Raw genomic sequence first — 20,134 nt, 5'->3', positions numbered from 1 at the left:
ATGCCGTGGCGTCGGAGATAGGGATCACTGGATCGTACATCGGCCCTGCACCGGGCCCCATACCTGTCTCCTCCGTCCGGAGGGGAGAGATGATGGGGGAATCACCCGGTGATCCCTGAATGGAGGGGACGTAGTTGTCCGTCTCGTGCCCTCCACTCGGATCCAGGAAATCAAGGACTTTGTCCCCGGAGTACTCCTCCTGGACGGGCCAATCGTCCTCGGCGGCCGCAGCAGCGAGAGCATCCGCTCTCTGCTGTTTGAGGGCCAGCGGGAGACGGGCACAATGCGAGCAAGACACCCCGGGATTGAGAGCAGCGTTCGCATGCTCTAATCCCAGGCAGGACTCACACTGTGAGTGCCTGTCAAAACTCATAATGTAGCCCGTTCCGCATACGAGGCAATCCCTGACACAGCCTTGACTTTCCTGTCCAGTGTCCATCTTACCGGAAAACAGAAGCTTTTTAGGAGGAATGCTTGCTTTTCGGTAAGTAGCTCTTAACAGAACTGTTTTTGCCTGACAATGCTTCTGCAACGGAGTGCTGAAGAAAAGTGGGAGTAGATGGTAGGGCCTACTTCCTATTTATACGGAAGTGAGCCCGGAGGTGGGGCCCACGTCATAGGTGGGCGTGGATTAAATCTGTCAGTGCTGCACACGTGCAGGAGGGATTACCCAATAGCGATAGCCTTAGAGGGCGAAGCCTTATACGATATAGAAAAGAAAAACGCTGCATTTAAAGAAATGATGCAAGCTAAACCTACAGCACACAAACCCCGAAAACAAACGCAACAGAAAAACGCTGCAAATACAAAAACGAAATGCAAAGTCAAAAGCACATACAACCGAAAAACACATTACAAAAAAAAAAGACATTACAAAAAAAAAACATTCCGGAAGTGTTCCAGGCTTCTAGGGAGCGCGCTACGTGGAACAGATTGATGTATGACCAGACATAGAGAGAACGAACAAGGGGAAAGAAAGTTCATTTAAGTGGAGAAAGATATAAGAAGGTAAGTTTTGTTTGATTTGTATACATAGAGCGTCATATTTATATAGCTAGCGTTAGCCTGCCTAACTACTACACCAGCTGAGGAGAGGAGAGCTTCACGTGAAGATAAAGTGAGGGAAGAACATTGTTAAAAGAGATGACAAATCAAGTGTAGTCAAATAACACGGGCCATAGTGAGTACCGAGGAAAAAGGACATTTGAATTCTTAGCAGTTTATTTATATGTATGTATTTGTGTATAGATGTTGCAACTATACAGAGCTTTAGCAATTGTCTGCAACTATGGTCATGCTAATAAAGCTATTGAATTGAGAGAGAAAGAGAGAGAGAGAAGTGACAACATGTGAAGAGGGATAAAGTAATGACAGGAGAGTAGTGTGCATTAGACATGCTCAAGAACAAATATAGAGAAGACATTCAAGGAGAGAGAGAGAGATACAAAACACAGATTCAACGGTAAACATGATGTATCTTTCTATTTATTTAGCTAACCACTATTTAGACTATGTGTTTTTGATTGACTTGATTAAATGGATTTACTTGTCTTTTCAGGCTGCCATGTTTTGTCCTTTCTGTGGCCAACATCTGGGGACAGTTCAAGTGTTCTGTGGCAAAAATGTACAGTTTTTGGCAGAAGTTGAACACAACAGTAAGTTCACTTTTTTTTTTATTGTATCTGTTTCAAATGCAATAAATAAGGATTCAACACACTACTCTGTTTAGAATACTAATTGTCAGATGCATACACTAGTTATCAGCATGAAGGACACATTTTTTCATTGTCTGTTCATGTGAAATATGTAGAAGCCATCATTAAATTGTAGACCAATGCATTAAATACACAAAACTTATATAAAGCTTATATTATACATTAATAATTGTGTATTAGTTCTCTCTTTATAGAGAAAATTATACATTTGGAATCAGATTTTGAGACAGTGAGCCATGACACAATGTTTTCTTCTTTTTTTTCTTTTTTTTACAATCCGCATCTGACAGCCCCACAGAAGAGGACCTCATTCAGAAATACTTTCATGATGGCTTCAGCTACGATGAAATTTTGGATTTTCTGGAAACTACCCACAATGTAAAAATGAGTCTGCGTACTTTAAAGAGTAAATTAAAAAGTCTTTCATTATCAAGGAAAAAAAACGACTCCCCTCTGTCTAATGTTCGTGCTGCCATTCAAGAGGAGCTAAATGAACCTGGCCAGCATTACGGTTACCGCTCGATGTGTCAGACATTGCGGCAAAAGCACTCCCTTACTGTAAAAAGGGATGAGGTCATGAACTTGATGAGAGAGCTTGATCCCTCTGGAGTTCAACTTCGCAGTAATAGAAGATTTGTACGAAGAACATACAGCTCTGAAGGACCCAACTACATCTGGCATGTTGATGGCTATGATAAGCTAAAGCCCTATGGTTTGGCCATCGTCGGATGTATTGATGGCTACTCCAGAAAAGTATTGTGGTTGAAGTGTCGAGCAACAAACAATGACCCTGGGGTCATTGCTCAAAATTACATACGTTGTGTCACAGAGCATGGAGTCATACCTATGAGGCTGCATACAGACTGCGGCACTGAAAACGGCACAATGGCAGCCATCCAGTGTGCTTTAAGATCAAGACACACTGACCATTTTGCTGGTGCTGCCAGTCACATGTATGGCTCTTCAACAGCAAATCAAAGAATTGAAAGCTGGTGGTCGTACTTCAGAAAACAGAGGTGTGGTGCTTCTTTCTTTTTTTTTTACATCCTTGACAGTGAACATAGTATATCTATAAAAAGTAATGTAATTATATTTTCAGTGTATTAGTTCCGATCTCCTACAATAATTATTTTACAACTAAACTCTGCACCACAGGCACAGCCAAAACATGGTATGCCTAGTGTGGTTGCTGATTTCCTTTTCATTTAATTGATCGGTATCATCAGTTAAAACACAGATTACCCCTTTATCTCTGTTCCTTAATACAGTTCTTATAAATATGACTATTTGATACCACAGGTTTACTGTTATTTGTTATATTTATTTTTGAATCCCTTTACATGGAAATCATCAATGTATAAAAAAAAAAGCTCTCATTTGAATCTGTTTCTTCAGGTCTCAATTTTGGATGGATCTCATGAATGACCTGAGAGAAAAACATAACTTCAGTGGCAGTCATGCGCACACATGCCTAGTGCGGTTTGCCTTCATGGGTGTGCTCCAGAGGGACCTTGACGAATGCAGGGAAAAGTGGAACACGCATATTATCAGACCTGTAAACCAGTCTCGTTGTCCATCCGGGAAACCAGATGTCATGTACAACGTGCCATACAGGTTTATTTCTATCAATTAAACATATTTATATCACAATTGGTCATAGAACGCTTGATTTAGGCTTTTCTTATCTTTATATGTTTGTTCTGAGCTTCAATACACGTTAAACTGCTTTTAATAATTTTAATGATGTTTTAAATGCAATTTTTGTATTTTCCGAAAGTGTAAAGCACTTGGAATTGCTTTGTGTCTGAATGGTGCTAATATACATTTTAACCTTGCTTTAACATCTAAATGGTGATGTGTTTGACTCGATAACAATTCAAATATATTGAACTTAGGTTAAATAGTGCAGAAACATTACCTTTGTATGGCAAAATGGTTGCGGTAAATGATGTACCACGGCATGAAATCCTTTATGATTGCGTTTTTGCCATCCACACCATCAGGGTACTGCAAGCAACCTGCAGTCTGCAACAAGCTGGAATTTCTGTCGATTGATGCACACAGCTCGACTGAGCCTTCTATTCCCATAGCACTCAGTAGTAATGATTTTATGTGCTTTTTTAACGATAAAATTGTTACTCTTAGAAACAAAATCAATGACCTCTTGCCTTTGACCAGTATAGTATTATCAACAGCTCCCGGAAACGTAAGTTCTAATATTACACTAGATAGTAAACTAGAATGCTTTTCAGCCATAAACCTTGAACAATTAAATTCAATGATTCTTTCTTCTAAACCATCAAGGTGTATCTTAGACCCGATTCCAACTAAGTTGTTAAAAGAAGTTTTTCCATTAATTAGCACTTCTTTATTAAATATTATGAATATGTCTTTATTATCAGGCTATGTTCCACAATAATTCAAAGTAGCAGTGATAAAACCGCTTCTTAAAAAGCACAACCTCGATCCAGAGGTTTTTGCCAACTATAGACCTATTTCTAATCTTCCGTTCCTCTCAAAGATTCTTGAGAAAGCAGTCGCAAAACAGCTGTGTGATTGCTTAAAAAACTATGATTTATTTGAAGATTTTCAGTCTGGCTTTAGAACACAACATAGCACAGAGACAGCTCTGGTTAAAGTCACAAATGACATTCTAATAGCCTCAGACAAAGGACTTGTCTCTATTCTTGTCTTGCTCGATCTTAGTGCTGCATTTGATACTATCGACCATGATATCCTATTACAAAGACTAGAGCACTTAGTTGGCATACAGGGAACTGCTTTAGGCTGGTTTAGGTCCTATCTATCTGAACGCTCTCAGTTTGTACGTGTCAACGATGAATCTTCCATGCAAACCAAAGTTAGCCATGGAGTGCCACAGGGCTCAGTGCTTGGACCTATTTTGTTCACACTATATATGCTTCCGTTAGGCAATATTATAAGGAATCATTCTGTAAACTTTCATTGTTATGCGGATGATACTCAACTATATTTATCAATCAAGCCTGATGAAATTAATCCTCTAAATAAAATTCAAGACGGTCTCAAGGACTTAAAAACGTGGATGACCTTACATTTTTTTATGTTAAACACGACCAAAACTGAAGTTATTGTACTTGGCCCGAAGAATCTACGAAACCAATTACCTAAAGATATATTAACTATGGATGGCATTAATTTGGCCTCCAGTGAGACTGTAAGGAATCTTGGTGTTATATTTGATCAGGATTCATCCTTTAACGCCCACATAAAATCAATTTCAAGGACCGCCTACTTCCATCTACGTAACATTGCAAAAATCAGGCATATCTTGCCTCAAAACGATGCAGAGAAACTAGTCCATGCATTTGTTACTTCAAGGCTGGATTATTGTAACTCCTTATTATCAGGGTGTACAAAGAAGTCAGTCAAGTCACTTCAGTTGATTCAAAATGCTGCAGCTCGTGTACTAACCAGAGTTAGGAAAAGGGACCACATTACTCCTGTTCTGGCTGCCTTACACTGGCTCCCTATATAACACAGGATAGAATTTAAAATTCTTCTTCTCGCCTACAAAGCCCTTAATGGGCAGGCGCCATCTTACCTTAAAGAAATCGTTATACCCTACTGTCCTACTAGGGCATTGCGTTCCAAGAATGCAAGGTTGTTGGTTGTTCCTAGAGTCTCTAAAAGTACAATGGGAGCCAGAGCCTTTTCTTATCAAGCTCCACTTTTGTGGAATCAGCTTCCAGTTTGTGTTCGGGCGGCAGACACCCTATCCGTTTTTAAGAGTGCGCTTAAGACCTTCCTTTTTGATAAAGCTTATAGTTAGGGCTGATTAGATTCAGCCCCTAGTTTTGCTGATATAGGCTTAGTTTGTCGGGGGAAATCTTACTTCTTCCTTCTCTCTGTCTATACCTGTGTACTCTCATGTTCCGATTAACCCAGCTTCCCCAACTTTCTTTCTTTTTGGTGTCTATATACGCCGGGATCCGGAGTCATGGATGATCCTGCGGTCCTGTGTCATGGATCGCGAGTCCTGGATCTTGAGTCGTGGCTGTGGTCCTGGATCATAAGTCCTGGATGGATATCCTCGTGGATTCATCTTACTATTATACACACATGCATTTCCAAACATTTGGACTACCTATGTTGCAAATGCATTATCTTTTCAATTTACACACAGCATCTATTGCACGTCTGTCCGTCCTGGGAGAGGGATCCCTCCTCTGTTGCTCTCCCTGAGGTTTCTCCCATTTTCCCCTTTAAACTGTGGGGTTTTCTCTGGAAGTTTTTCCTTGTACGATGTGAGGGTCTAAGGACAGAGGGTGTCGTATTGTCATACTGATATTCTGTACAAACTGTGAAGTCCACTGAGACAAATGTAACATTTGTGATATTGGGCTATATAAATAAACATTGATTGATTGATTGATGTAGTTCCTCCAATGTAGCTGCGCTGGATATCTAGGGTAGAAAACAATCATAATCCATAAACATAAATGAATATGCTGTCAAACTCGCATATGAAGGAAGACAGGTAATTTATCAAATTAAAAATATATATTCTCAATAATTGTAACATCTTCTTTCCCTCCTATGGTGTTCGGTTTAAATCTGACTGATTTACTACTCTCATTAAATAGTATCATACATGTAAGTGTCCTTTGGTTTCTTGAAAGGTAAATAAATCCAAGTTATTATTATTATTATTATTATTAAACATTGTGTTTTACACTTAATTACCCCAATCATTTTTGACCAGCTGCAGAGGGGAGCAAGAATTATGAATGATACCTAATGTAAGGAGTTGCATTAATCAAAGCGGCAAGATATTAAAGCGTATATAACTATATCCATGTCATGAAAGGAGGAATACATTTTTAATATTGTTCTAAGATGACATAAACTTGTTCTTACTAGTGTTCATTTGTTTTCATTAATGATATTTGTAATGACAGTTAAGTATGATAAATAAATACTGCATCATTTCTAATGATTTTCTCATTTCTAATGGTTTGCCATAACAGCTAGCTAAGGTTGTTCGTTATGGTTCCAAAAGAGGCTATAAAAGCCCAATAACAAACTTCTTCACAGGTTATAAGGCAGACAACTTCATGTTGTATGTTGTGCTGTGATAGTAAAACAACAAATGTTTGCCCTAATATGCCAGCCTACCTCAAGCAGGGAAGCTCTCAGTGTCATCAGTAATGTCTTCAATGATGGCTTCAATGTTGGTGTTTTTCATTCCAGTGAGGTGCAGGTAGAGCGTCTCTGACAGGAAGCGGGGGCCTGGACCACCATGAACTATAGAAGTTGCAATCATCCTCCCAGCATGAAAGTATTCGTCATCGTTTGCAGCTGTTGATATTTTTTGTCAAATTATTATCACGTTAACCAACAGTTACCACGTTATCATAAAGATATACAGTATAAGATAATTTAATTGTCACCTAAATCCAGCTGCAAAAGCCATAAGCAGCTCCTATATTTACAGTACAGTATTGAACATAATACAGATTTGCGAACATCATTACCTGTATTGTCGAACGTGAGGAATTTCCTGTCCTGTGGACTATCAAATATTCTTCTCATTCTCAGGCATTCCATTAGGAGGGTCAGGAACTCCCGCTTGGGACCACCAGTGTCCACTCCATCCTCAGTTTGTCCCTCATCGTCAGTAAACTTGACCTGCATCTGATGAGAGGAGTCGAATGAGGCCCGTTTGAAGCCGCGGATTGCTCCATCCAATACATTGCATCGGTTAATATTAAACCTGCTGCAAGAGGTATTTTAAATTTTTGCAGAGAGTTCTGCAACAACGTCTGGCGCAGTCAGGTATTCTGTGCTAGGAAAGACAAAGTGATGTATTGTAATATTAAATGATGAAGCTAGTAATAAGATATACATCCATCCATCCATCCATCTTCTCCCGCTTATCCGTGGTCGGGTCGCGGAGGTAGCAGTTCCAGCAGAGAGCCCCAAACTTTCTTTTCCCTGGCCACATCAACCAGCTCTGACTGGGGGATCCCAAGGCGCTCCCAGGCCAGAGAAGAGATATAATCCCTCCATCTGGTTCTAGGTCTACCCCTTGGTCTCTTCCCAGCTGGACGTGCCTGGAACACCTCCCTAGGGAGGCGCCCAGGTGGCATCCTAACTAGGTGCCCGAACCACCTCAACTGGCTCCTTTCGACGCGAAGGAGGAGCGGTTCAACTCCGAGTCCCTCCCGGATGACCGAACTTCTCACCTTATCCCTAAGGGAGACACCAGCCACCCTGCGGAGAAAACCCATCTCGGCCGCTTGTACCCGCGATCTCGTTCTTTCGGTCATGACCCATCCTTCATGACCATAGGTGAGGGTAGGAACGAAAATGGCCCGGTAGACAGAGAGCTTTGCCTTCTGGCTCAGCTCCCTTTTCGTCACAACGGTGCGGTAAAGAGACTGCAGTACCGCTCCCGCTGCTCCGATTCTCCGACCCATCTCACGCTCCATTGTTCCCCCACTCGAGAACAAGACCCCGAGATACTTGAACTCCTTCACTTGGGGTAAGGACTCATTCCCTACTTGGAGTGGACAGTCCATCGGTTTCCTGCTGAGAACCATGGCCTCAGATTTGGAGGTGCTGATCCTCATCCCAGCCGCTTCACACTCGGTTGCGAACCGATCCAGTGAGTGCTGAAGGTCGCAGACCGATGAAGCCATCAGAACCACATCATCTGCAAAAAGCAGTGGTGCAATCCTTAGTCCACCGAACTGCAGACCCCCTCCCCCACGACTACGCCTCAAAATCCGATCCATGTATATTACAAACAGGATTGGTGACAAAGCGCAGCCCTGGCGGAGGCCAACCCTCACCTGAAATGGGTCCGACTTACTACCGAGGACCCGGACACAGCTCTCGCTTTGGGAGTACAGAGATTGGATGGCCCTGAGTAGAGACCCCCTCACCCCATATACTCCCGCAGCACCTCCCACAGTGACTCCCTGGGAACCCGGTCATACGCCTTCTCCAAGTCTACAAAACACATGTAGACTGGATAAGCGTACTCCCAGGCCCCCTCCAGGATCCTTGCGAGAGTAAAAAGCTGATCCGTCGTTCCACGACCAGGACGGAATCCGCATTGTTCCTCCTCAATCTGAGGTTCGACAATCGGCCTGACCCTCCTTTCGAGTACCTTAGAGTAAACTTTCCCGGGGAGGCTGAGTAGTGTGATGCCTCTGTAATTGGCACACACCCTCTGATCCCCCTTTTTGAAAAAGGGAACCACCACCCCGGTCTGCCACTCCTTCGGTACTGTTTCCGACTTCCACGCAACGTTGATGAGACGTGTCAACCATGACAGTCCCTCAACACCCAGAGCCTTCAGCATTTCTGGGCGGATCTCATCCACCCCCGGGATAAGATATACAGTATAGAATAAAAAAAATGAAGTGGTAATAGTAGCAATTAATACCTTTCCTCTGCAGTTTGCTCCGTTTCCTCTTCTGGCTTAGACTGGCTATCAATAATGATCGGAGCATACACATTTGTGTAGTTGCTGCAGTGAGAAGACAGTTGAATAATTACTTTCAAATACATAATATATGCATGACAGTCATATTTACAAAAGGATGTTGATCCTCTTCCTGTTCTTTTTTTTAATACATTGGGTTCTTAACTGACAACAGCACTTTGTCATACTCCTGCACAATCCTTGTAAACATTTGAAATGGATGCAAGAAACAATATCTGATCTGTGAAAAATATTTGTGGGTGTTTTTTGTATCGTCTTCACTAAGATGTCAGATATTGTGGGTGTCATTTGGAAATGTATGAAAGTATAATTGTTCTGCTTCCTGGCAATGTTACCCACTGTGATTGGAGGCAATACAAACAAACAAATGAAAAATAAAAATACACACCAAACAACTGTGTCACGATGCAACTGTCAACATCGTTTACCTAGAAGGTGTTCTGACCCGGGGCAGACTGGACCTCTTCCTGGAATAGGGTTGGTGCTCCATCCTATTTTTACCCAATAAATGATAATGATGCAGTTGATCTAATGACAGTGTCATTAGCACACAAAGGTATTTATTGATTTCATGTTCACAAATTCAAACCTACATGGTATAATTACATTTTTAATTAGTCTTAACCGATCAGATGCTGGTTTAGGGTGCCTGAGAGATCTGATAAAGGTAAACAAAAAATACTGTATCTTCAAACTACTGTACTGTTAAAACATTCTGCTTCTTGTGGCACAAAATAACATGTTGACAATGTTTTATTTTACCCTGGCAAACTGTTGTCCATTCTGGGAGTGCTCTGTTCATTTGGAAAGTCCCACACCTGCATACAAAACACAAATGACTGACTGAAATAAAATTAACTTAATTAAGAATAAATGCCACGATAGATCCAAACTGACCTCGGTGTCAGCAAGACTGTTTCCAGATGGCAACTTTACAACAACCACACTGTCCTCGTCACTTGAAGAGGTTGTTCCAATGTAACCTAAGAAAATAAAAGTGTCATGATTAATACTATAAAAATAATTGTTCCCCTACATCTGTACCTATCATCAAATGTTGGTTTGAATCCTGAATTATTGGATTGACATCAATCAGAAAGGATTCAATCGAAACACAAAAATGTTTGTGAAATGTACATTATATTGTTGACCGTCCTTTTCACTCTCACATTAGGATTTACATTGGGGCACAACAAACCAACATTGTTGTGAGAAAAAAGGTTAATTTAGAATTACAATCCTCAAGAGGGAATTTATATTTAGTTTGAACAGAAGGAAAGTTTGGAAGCTTTTGTTGATACTTAAATTACATTTCTTCTGCCACAATTCATAAAAGACCATTTGACCTCATAAGTTCAACCACGAAGAGAAAGGAATGATGGGTGGAATGAATTGTGTTAAGAAATATAGACAGAACAACTGTTATGTTTACATTTGAACTATTATACAGTTTAGTGCTTTAAACAAGGGGGAATATATGTCAGAAGCACTTACAACTGTTTTCAACGGCTTCAAGAGTACAGATGTACAACGTAATTAGTTGGTAGGGCTTTCCAATGGCCTCTTTGTACCTCTGTACTGTGAAAGGGGTGTCCGTTCCAGGGATATTTGTTATCACCCTCGCATCAGGGTACAACAAGACATGGGCACCATCTTCCAAGTCCTGGTTAAAGGCCTTCTGCTTTTTTATGGCAGCAGCCAACAGTTCTTCACATGCCCATTGAGGTTCAACATTAAGGGGAAGTGACCTCCCTCTCACGTGTTTAAGGCAGCCATCCATCCTCCTCATTACTCCAACAGAAATCTGCAAAAAGACAATAACATGCAAATGAATAAAACATTTTTTCGGACATTATATGAGAGTGTGGTGAGCGGATTTGAATTACAGATGTATTCATAATAGAAAATGTTGCATACCTTCACCAATTTCTGTTTCTTTTCATTTTTGGAGTTATGCCATCCCTTTGTAAAAAAGGTCTTTCTCTCCCTCTTTTTTATTTCCCTATATTTTTGAAAGGACTCTACAGCTGAGCTTCCTGCTACAAAAAAACACAGGAATAAAACATTCATTACTCTTCAATATGTTCAATAGGAATCTCATCCTCAATCCCTTCTGAGGAACATCTTATAACACATTCAACAGTAGGTAAGCCACATAGTTTAGAGATGTATTTGTATAATAACAGAATTCAAACTTTTAAACCAAGTTTTCTATAAATACCTATTGTTTAGTAATAAAACGAACAACCTACTTACCTGCTCTGGTGCTAGGCTGAGCACTTAGATGCGCACTAGTGGTGGGCATCCCCTCAGGGACTTTGTTATCCACATCTTTTAGAAATATGATGTCTCTGCCACAGACACCACAAAAGCCATGCGAAGATGTCACGCTGGAACCACAGAATGGACAGTACATCTGTGGAGAAATAAAATGTAGGACAGCTAGGTTAAGTAAAAAAGAGTGGATATTTTTCGGCTACCTAAATATTATAATAGTATTAAAGAACGGTCTTTCAATTAACTCATCAGAAGCCAACCTCCTGTCTATCCCCACACAAACCAAGCACCAAACCTGGGGGGACAGAGCTTTCTCCATCGCTGCCCCCTCCCTCTGGAACTCACTCCCATTAAACATCAGAGACTGCTCCGAGCCCCCCACCTTCAAAACAGACCTCTTCAGACTGGCTTTTAATGTGGGAATAATGTTGTGTTGCTCTTTTAATATTTTAATTAAACTTTTTATATTTTATTTTATTTCCTTTTTATCACCGCATCGCATTTGCGGCTCAGTTGAGGCCCCCTCCACGAGGTGAGGGCGTGAGACCCCACCCAGTCTGTGTGATCTGCGTGTAGGGAGGGGCAGCCCGGTTCTATAATATATCTATATTATGTCAAGTTACATTTAGGTGCACAATGCTAGCTACGTAAATATGACGCTCTATTTATAAAAACAAAATAAAACGTACCTTCTTATATCTTTCTCCACTTAAATGAACTTTCTTTCCTCTTGTTCGTTCTCTCTATGTCTGGTCATACATCAATCTGTTCCACGTAGCGCGCCCCCTAGAGGCCTGGAACACTTCCGGAATGTTTTTTTTTTGTAATGTCTTTTTTTTTTGTAATGTGTTTTTCGGTTGCATGTGCTTTTGACTTTGCTTTTTCGTTTTTGTATTTGCAGCGTTTTTCTGTTGCGTTTGTTTTCGGGGTTTGTGTGCTGTAGGTTTAGCTTGCTTCATTTCTGTAAATGCTGCGTTTTTCTGTTGTATTTGTTTTCAGGGTTTGTTGGTTTTTCATTTAATTATTTGCAGGTGTTTCCTGCTTATGTGTGTGTTTTTAGCCGTTGTTTAGCGTTTGCACCTGCCGGCCACCGTAGTAGGGGTCCTCCCTCCTCTGATCTTCAATGTTCGTTGTTGCGCATAACAGAGCATTCAGTCATTGCATACATGCCAACCTTTCCAAATCCAAGAGGTAGGTTTGCGCGCGGCAAATGTGCACGCCCAAATTAGGTAATCAGAAGAAATGGAACCCCAGTAATTACATGTATAAACCATGTATTTAACATATATTGCATCATTTTATGCATTTTTCAGAAAAAGTGGTAGTTTGGTAAATAGTGACATCAACGACATGTCTGGTCTGTACAATGCCCGAAAAGTAAAAGAATGGGAGATAAATATCCCAAAGTCTCCACATTTTATTATATTTTGAATGTGTTTCTGGTCCTCTTTCAGTTGAGACAGTGTAGATCAGGGGTGTCAAACTCATTTTAGCTCAGGGGCCACATGGAGGATGTGTCAGGATGTAGAACTCCATTGGATAAAGCCAGGTTCATATTCTTGTTTCATGTTGTTGACATACTAGAGTCAAAGATTTGCACAGACCGAAATATCTTTGTGTTGCGCCATAAATCAGAAAATAATGCATTAAAAAAGTAATTTCCTGCATTTGTCTATTGATAAAGTGTGACATAAATAATGTACAGGCTTTCAGATTGCTGTAGTTCACTAAATAGAGACATTAACGACATGTTTGGTGTTGAAAATGTCAGAAAAAGTTAAAGAATGGGAGATAAATATCCCCAAATCTCAAAATTGTATTATATTTTGTGTGTGTTTGTGGTCCTCTTTCACTTGAGACACTGTAGGATGCTTCCGGAAAAGACCAAACACTGCACGTTGTTTCTCTTTCAGAAACACAGAGGACTGTTGTATGATGCGATCACAGACACGCTGCAAACGGTGTCCGCCAAAAGTCGAGACCAGTGTCTATGGAGTGTCATTTTTATTTGTTATAGTTTGGGAAGATTGAAAATCGGTAGGGAAAGCCAGCTAAGTCGGTAGGCGGTAGAAACATGTCAAAAGCGGTAGACTACAGCCCAAATCGGTAGGGTTGGCAGGTATTTGTACATTCAATATATAACTAAACACGCATTTTCTCCTCCTTATCTCTTTCATGACTTTACATTTAATACATTTTAAACGCTGTAATCAATACTAAAAAAAATATACAGGAAATACTTCACGACAGTTTGGTTTCCGGTAGTTCCGGATGTTGTCACATGCTACCCATGTCTGTATAGACAAGTTTACGCGCCAAAACACGGGTAGCGCCATGACACTACACAAATGCACTTCATTTCCGCCGGAAGTCTTTTGCACAGCGTCTGTCGGTGTAAACCGATGTAAACAGTCAGACGGGCACTGGTGTAAACACAGCGATTTCGATGCTAACAGTGATGCTAGCTTGGGAACACGATTCTACTTCTTTGACTGGAGATGGCGTTACTCTCCCCCACCCGAATTCAGTGCAAAACTGGGAGGATAACATGACGACGTGGCCCAGCATAAAACCAAAATAAACTGCCTTATTTAGGTCATGCCCACAGGAGCCAACAGTTGTCTGTTGTTTACATAATGCACAATTTACATGATCTCTTTATGCTGTGCAATATATCATATGTGCCTGTACTGTTTGAGTGAAAATAAAGTTTGATGTAATTTAATTTCATTATTGCACTGTTATTGCATTATTGCATTTCATATGTTCCTTAGAGTGCTACAATTTCTTTTAACACAGTTCATCATTCATATTAAGCTCATACTGTACATAAATAACACTGAATTAATTAATTGTTGAGAGGAAACTAAAGAAATGGCTTCAACAAGAAAGATCACATGTTTAATCCTAACAGGTATTACAAATTAAAATATAAAAGCAGCCCACACAATTACATCACTATGAAAATATTCATATATAATATTAAAAAATACAATGCATGCAGTATTTGTTGTGTTTATCTGTATTTAATGAACAACATGGCTGGGTGCTGGGTGCTGGTTTGTGGTCGTAGCACTCTCTATCTAACCACTCGTTCAGGTGCTTTCTCGAGTGATTGCAACCAACTACCGCACACGTAGTTCCCGAACCACTTTTCTTCATGTTGTAATTGTTATATCCTCTTTGTCTCTGCGATATCAGTGCTTTGTCGGCACAACGGAGCTAGCTAGCAAAACAAACCCAGTCCGCCAAAACGGAAGTGCATTGCATCGAAGGGAGGAGTTCAGGATGTAGAGCGGAAACGGCTCAATAACTTGTGTATACAAAAACGTATATATATAAATAAACTGTACCTTCATTTAATATTCAGCAATAATAATATCTCGACGTCTATAGTTGTAGTGTTAAAATCTGTAGGTTTCGGTGTGCATCACTCCATGTCATTTCACTTCTAAATTCACTAGGAAATGGTATATTAGCCACATGCTAAATGCTAACCGGAGATGAAGGATTTTCAGAATAAAAGCTTAACAACTGGTTGTGCACGAGAACTTCTGGTTTTTCAGTATAAAACAGCATTTAAACTGAAGTATGTTTAAGCTACATTATGCCATCAAAACATTGATTTTAATTTCTAACATTACTTCCCACCTCTGTTGGACAATCAAATGGGAGGGAAAACAGAAACAGGAAGTAAAACAAGACAAAAGGACAAAATAATACAAATTAAGATCATGATAATATGTAGCCTATTGACCTGTAGGCTATACAGTATGTTGGCCAAGTTTAGTCAAAGAAAGCTTTCAAATATAAACTTCCAAGAGATATTAATAGCAGACTACAGCCACCAGGGAGACAAGCTAATCATTTGTAACTTCCTGCTGTATACAGACAACACTGATTCTTGACATAACGCAATTTGTTCCCACTATAAAGACCACAAGAAGAGAGGAATATGTAGTGGCAGACTCTTGGAGATGACGACAGAGACAACATATGCTGATGGTAAAAGCTTAGCATAACGGAACAATCATGTTCCAAAGGAGCCAGGCCAGTGTGACCTTAATCCAAGAAGATTTCAATATTATTAAGGAACTAACAAAGACACAAAACACGGAGAAAGCTGCGTTGAGGAGCAGGAGCTGCATCCTGAAGACAAGCTAAAGGGCACAGTGACCCTTCTCAGAGAGTCTATCTCTACTTGTTTTATTAAAGGTGGGGTAGGTAAGTTTCAGAAACCGGCTCGAGATACACTTTTTGTTATATTCCATGCAATGCTCTAAACATCCCGATAGCAATGAATATCTTAATGTATTATATTAATTGAATGCATGTTTTTCTTATGCTCAGAATTGTGTTTGTTTCAAATATGTATTTGTGTATGGATGTTGATGCAATTACACAGAGCGTTGGCAATACTGTATGTAATTATGGTCATGCTAATAAAGCTATTGAATTGAATTGATAGAGCTCGCACCTAGACCATGGATGTATAATAAGACCTAGACGGAGATTGTTGTTGTTAGCATCTGGTGCTAGCTGTGCTAACGGATATAAAACACTGTTGCTAGAACAAGGTGGAGGAGATCTCTCCTGTCAGACTGAGAGGCTGATAACTACAGCTCAGGTGAAGTAAAGGACTCTATATGTTTAGATAGTTAACTTTAGTCTAAGTTATCTCAGCGGGTCTCAAACGTTTTTATCACAATTTATGTAAACAAATATTTCCAATGCACACCGTTATAATTATTATAATTATTATAAATCAAAAACAGGTATGAGATCCTTCCAATGTATACTATAGGACAAAATAACGTTCAAAACGGGAGTGATGAGTAAAATATGCATAAATAAATACATTTAAACTAGATAAAATAAGAGAAGATAAACTTTAACACTTGTTCAAAGCTAAACCTTTACTTTAGTTGAATTACTGCTTCTCAGGAGGGGAGAGAGGAGAGAGAGAGGTTCTGAGACAGATTCAGGAGCCAAGACACAAAACCAGTGGCGGCCGGCCCATAGGGGCGCTAGGGGCGCCGCCCCACCTCTTCCCACATACAAACAAAAATATTTAAAAAAAAAATTAATTAAAAAAAATATATTTAAACAAATATATATTTCAAAAATATATATATTTTATATTTTTAATGAACAAGGTAAATATCATACAATTGATATCAGTAAAATGTATAATCTACAATACAATCTTGTTTAAAATTGTGTTACGATGTCTAAAGTTAGTGATAAGTCACATGTTTCCTGCCTGGCCTTGCCCTTGGCATTAGTTTATCATTACGGGGCGCTGCCCCCGAGCCAAACAGCAGCAACCAGCACGTTGCAAAAGTCTCAATAGTAAACTGTGCCACCGAAAAAAAAATTCAGCCAGTCAGCGCTGTCAAATATTTTGGTCACGAGGGCGCTCACGTTGGCGCCCACGTTCCTTATGTGCGTTGACGTGAGTTGTTTTTTAGACTCGTGAGGAACTGGGGTAGTATCTATAGCAGGGGTTGCCAACACGTCGATCGCGAGCTACCAGTAGCTCGCGGAGGTTTTCCGAGTAGCTCACCAGAGGGCGCTAAAGTGCAGTTGACATGTTGAGACATATTTATTTATGTAGTATATTTTGAGAGTAAGAAAGATAGAGAAAAAGAGATGTAAGATGCAGTCATGACAACTGAGGAAGGTCCGTCAAAGAAGAAATCTAAAATATACTACTTTCATGACGAGTGGGAACATGAATTTTTATTTACGAGCATCAAAGACAAGTGTGTGTGTTTAATTTGTGGCTCGAGTGTTGCGGTGGGGAAGAAGGGAAATGTCGAGCGGCACTTCACAAAACTTCACGAAAACTTTTCAAAGGAGTATCCCGCCGGCAGTTGCCTTCGCGTTGAGAAGGTACAACAATTAAAAGCTACGCTACAAAGGCAGCAGTCATTGTTCACGAAGCCTGCCAAGAAAGCTAGCCTAGCTACAGAAGCATCGTTCCGAGTCGCTCAGTATTTGGCAAAGAACAAAAAAGCTTTCACTGATGGCGGTGTTCTTAAGGGAGCGATGTCTGTTATGGCAGAGACTTTGTTCAGAGACCACAAGAGCAAGTCGGAGATAATGTCTGCCATTGACGATGTGCAACTGGGAAACAACACTGTGGCGAGGAGAGTGTCGGCGCTGTCAGTGGATGCCATGGGACAGTTGGAGCGGGACATGGTCAGGTGCAAGTGGTTCTCCATACAGTGCGACGAGTCGGTGGATGCGAGCGACACAGCTCAGCTGTCTGTGTTCATCCGGATGGTGTTTGAGGATTTTACGGCGAAAGAGGAATTTCTGACACTGCTTCCACTCAAAACAACAACAAGAGGTGTGGACGTGTATAATTCTATTAAGAATTATTTCATAAATAAAGGTGTGCAAATGGAGAAGCTTGTATCCATAACAACTGATGGAGCCCCGGCTATGAGAGGTCGCCACAACGGTTTTATCGCAAATTGTAAGTCAGATCCATATTTCCCACGTTTCCTGAGTTACCATTGCATCATTCACCAAGAAGCACTTTGTGCCAAAGTTATGGACTTCAATCACGTCATGAAACCTGTGATACAAATAATAAACTCTATCCGAGCGAAGGCAAAGCAACACAGGAGCTTCAAAAGTTTTTCTTGAGGAACTGTCAGCTGAATATGGAGATCTCCTTCTCCATGCTGAGGTGAGGTGGTTGAGTAGAGGGAAAATCCTACAGCGCTTCCTCTCCTTGCTGAATGAGGTAAAGCTCTTCATGGAAGAGAGGGGGGAGGACACCTCCATCTTATCTGATGCTGGTTGGGTACTTGACCTGGCCTTTTTGACTGATCTGACAGGAAAATTAAACCAGCTTAACCTCCAGCTACAAGGCAATGGCAAAACAGTATGTGACATGATTAGTGCTGTAAAGGCCTTTAAAGCAAATCTGTGTCTATATCTCCAGCAAGTAAAGGGAAATAAATTGCATAATTTCCCCTCTGTTCAAAAAGTACTGCAGGAGAATAAAGCTGCTGCTGGCTTTCTTGACTTATCAAAGTACTGAGACTGCTTAACTAAGCTTGGGCAGGAATTTGAGGACAGGTTTCTTGACTTTAAACAGCTTGAGCCCTGTGCAAGTTTCCTTGCTAACCCATTCAACATCGTGGATGTTACTGACATGTCTGAGCAACTGGCCAGCCTTTTCAGTCTCAGTGCTTCAGAGTTGGAGCTGGAGATAATCAATCTCCAGAATGACATTCAGCTGAAAGCACATCAGATGGACAAAGATTTCTGGAAGCTATTGGACCCAGAGAAATTCAAAAACATTCAAACTGCTGCACTGAAACTGTCCTGCTTATTTGGGTCAACATATCGCTGTGAATCAGCATTCTCTGATATGAACTTTATCAAATCCAAATTCAGGACCAGACTTACTGATGAACACCTCAATGACTCAATCAGAGTGAATTTGTCAGGATACACACCCCAGTACAGTGCTCTGGTGGATGCTATGCAGTGCCAGGTGTCACATTAGCTGAGTCAGGAGAAAGACAACAATGCAGTGACAGACTGAATGTTTGAAGACATATGTTTGCTTGATGCAAGTTGAGAAAAGCACAAGCCATATTCCCCTTTTACATGTGAAACAAATTTGTGAAATGCTTGAAATAATTTAAATTATAGAGCTAGAAATGTTATTATTACAATTAGGAACTTTGCACTCTTATCTGTAAAACTATTTACTGTAGTTATTGATGTTAAAGCAGAACTCAGTATTGCATGGTGATTATTTGTCTTTTTTTCTCTTCATGAGAAAGTCAAGTTTATTCATGTTAATGTTAATGTTTCTGCTCTTGAGTCACGAATGTGATATGTGCACTGAAATCTATATAAAATAACATGAGTAGCTCTTGGCCACTTTCTTTTTTCAAAAGTAGCTCCCGGTTAGAAAAAGGTTGGAGACCCCTGATCTATAGACAAGTTTACGCGCCAAAACACGGGTAGCGCCATAACCCTACACAAATGCACTTCATTTCCGCCGGAAGTCTTTTGCACAGCGTCTGTCGGTGTAAACCGGTGTAAACAGTCAGACGGGCACTGGTGTAAACACAGCGATTTCGATGCTAACAGTGATGCTAGCTTGGGAACATGATTCTACTTCTTTGACTGGAGATGGCGTTACTCTCCCCCACCCGAATTCAGTGCAAAACTGGGAGGATAACATGACGACGTGGCCCAGCATAACGTACAGCAAAATTTGCTCCTACTTCGTTCAATCCATGGCAATAGATGGAAAAGCAATGGACAGTCTGAAGGCATATCATAAGGCTGCGCACATTCTACTTTGCCCACATGCTCCCGAAAATTGTTGACGATTTTGTTGAGGGAAGGTTACAGTTCTGCAGTAAATATCTCAGCATTTTAAAACCAAAATAAACTGCCTTATTTAGGTCATGCCCACAGGAGCCAACAGTTGTCTGTTGTTTACATAATGCACAATTTACATGATCTCTTTATGCTGTGCAATATATCATATGTGCCTGTACTGTTTGAGTGAAAATAAAGTTTGATGTAATTTAATTTCATTATTGCACTGTTATTGCATTATTGCATTTCATATGTTCCTTAGAGTGCTACAATTTCTTTTAACACA

At 40.4% G+C, this 20,134-nt stretch overlaps 1 long non-coding RNA gene across 2 annotated transcripts; it reads left to right on the top strand.

Annotated features, from left to right (window-relative positions):
* Positions 1 to 1,518: 1,518 nt before the first annotated feature.
* LOC307029469 lies at positions 1,519 to 6,125 on the top strand. 2 transcript variants are annotated; one of them, XR_013805336.1, is made up of 3 exons: positions 1,519 to 1,655; positions 2,006 to 2,731; positions 3,111 to 6,125. It is a non-coding gene; the product is annotated as an uncharacterized lncRNA (long non-coding RNA). The 2 variants fall into 2 exon arrangements; XR_013805337.1 differs by lacking the exon at positions 3,111 to 6,125 and having other exon boundaries at positions 2,006 to 3,091.
* The last annotated feature ends 14,009 nt before the right edge of the window (positions 6,126 to 20,134 follow it).

The sequence above is a fragment of the Notothenia rossii genome, assembly GCF_949606895.1.
Source record: "Notothenia rossii genome assembly, chromosome: 1".
Lineage (NCBI taxonomy): Eukaryota > Metazoa > Chordata > Actinopteri > Perciformes > Nototheniidae > Notothenia > Notothenia rossii.
Note: the sequence above shows the minus strand (reverse complement) of the source record. Positions and strands in the feature narration are given on the sequence as shown.